The sequence below is a fragment of the Arvicola amphibius genome, chromosome 7 (assembly GCF_903992535.2).
Source record: "Arvicola amphibius chromosome 7, mArvAmp1.2, whole genome shotgun sequence".
In the NCBI taxonomy this organism is placed as follows: domain Eukaryota; kingdom Metazoa; phylum Chordata; class Mammalia; order Rodentia; family Cricetidae; genus Arvicola; species Arvicola amphibius.
The window spans coordinates 25,323,430-25,325,067 of record NC_052053.1 but is presented as its reverse complement, the minus strand read 5'-3'; the positions used below and the strand labels follow the sequence as shown (position 1 = coordinate 25,325,067).

The following is a 1,638-nucleotide window of genomic DNA, read 5'->3' as shown; positions in this document are numbered from 1 at the left end:
TCAGCTTCGGGTTTCCCAGTGTGCTCGCTAGTTTCCTTTTAACAAGTAAATATGTCTTTTTAGAATCCCTGTCAACCCCCTCTCTTTTTCATCTTAGAGGAATCTGCTCCACCAAACCTGTTATTTATCATTTGTACCCATGTTTTACCAGGTAATTGCATCTTAAACACTTGCCTTTTCAAAAATACATTTATAGTTTTTTTTTCCATTCAGTGTTTTTCTGGGGTTTCTTCATATTTACAATACGAATGAATGAGCTCTTTGCTTAGTGACAACCCTTTGTTACATTACACTGTCTGTATTTTATTTGGTATTCTTAGCTAATTCCTTATTTTCAATATTACCAACTCTATGTTGTCACAAAACCTTTTGTGTGCATCTCATTTTGTACCTGTTCAAGCATTTCTCTTGGGTGTCTTCAAGGGAGGTAGTTGATGTGTTGAATGATGCGCAGAAGCTGCAATAAACCACATCTCACAATGCTCAAATCCAAATGACTACTTAATGCTCCACAATGTCCTGTCCTTGAGATCATCTAATCTGTATCGTCTGAGCAATGAAAACAAAGTCCGTTTTGTTTTGAGTACCGCAGTTGAACTCAATATAGATTGACCTTTTGGGATTCTTTTCTCTGTGTTTCTTGTTTATCTTTCTCTTTAAATTTTTTTATCCTTATTAATTTGATATTGTTTCCTGACTATTTGGAATATGTACTTTCTGTCAGCTCTTTGAAATGTAAATGTCTTCTAGGGGATGCTTTTTTGGTGTTGTTAAAACACCCCTTTTCTCTTCTTTTGATGGTGTCTTTGCATGTTGCCCAGGCTGGTCTTGGGGTGCTGAATGCCTTCTGAATACCTACAACTACAGGTACATGCTATGGTATCCAGCTCTGAGCAATGCTAAGTATAAAAAAAAATCATCCAGATAGTATAAGGGGATACATACCTGATGGCAGAGATATTATGATCAAGAAGGTGGTTTTCCCAGGGCTAGGCTCATCTATTGCACTTGGATATGATGACTCTTGCAGTGAACTGGAAAACTTGACTACATAATTTATGGTGGACTGGGGTTGAGCTCATGTTACCTTCGATTAAAAAGATGAAGTGGCGGGGCATGGTGGCACACACTTTTAATCCTAGTATTCTAGAGGCAGAGGCAGGCGGATCTTTTTTTTTTTTTTTTTTTTTTTTTTTGGTTCTTCGAGACTGGGTTTCTTTGCAGCTTTAGAGCCTGTCCTGGAGACCAGGCTGGTCTCGAACTCACAGAGATCTGTGAGGCAGGCAGATCTTGAGTTTGAGGCCAACATGGACTATGGAGCAAGTTCCATGTCAGAAAGGGATACACAGAGAAACCCTGTCTTGAACCTCCCCCTATAAAAAATTATGAAGGAAAAAGGAAAGTGTAGTAGACTTATATAGTTTTCCTCATTATTGATATCTAGTATTAATGTGGTATATTTATTATATTTATTGAATCTACTATGATAAACTATTGTAACTGAAGATCATTATTTATATCAGGACTTACTCTTTGCTTTGTACAATTCCACTCATTTTGACAAATGCAAAGAATATGTATAATTATCATGCTATTGAGAATTTACTAATTTCACTGCATTAGAGGTACTGTAAGTCC

At 36.9% G+C, this 1,638-nt stretch overlaps 1 non-coding gene across 1 annotated transcript; it reads left to right on the top strand.

Moving 5' to 3' along the window:
* Positions 1–937: 937 nt before the first annotated feature.
* On the top strand, positions 938–1,093 carry LOC119820167. Its single transcript, XR_005286427.1, has one exon. It is a non-coding gene; the product is annotated as a U1 spliceosomal RNA (small nuclear RNA).
* The last annotated feature ends 545 nt before the right edge of the window (positions 1,094–1,638 follow it).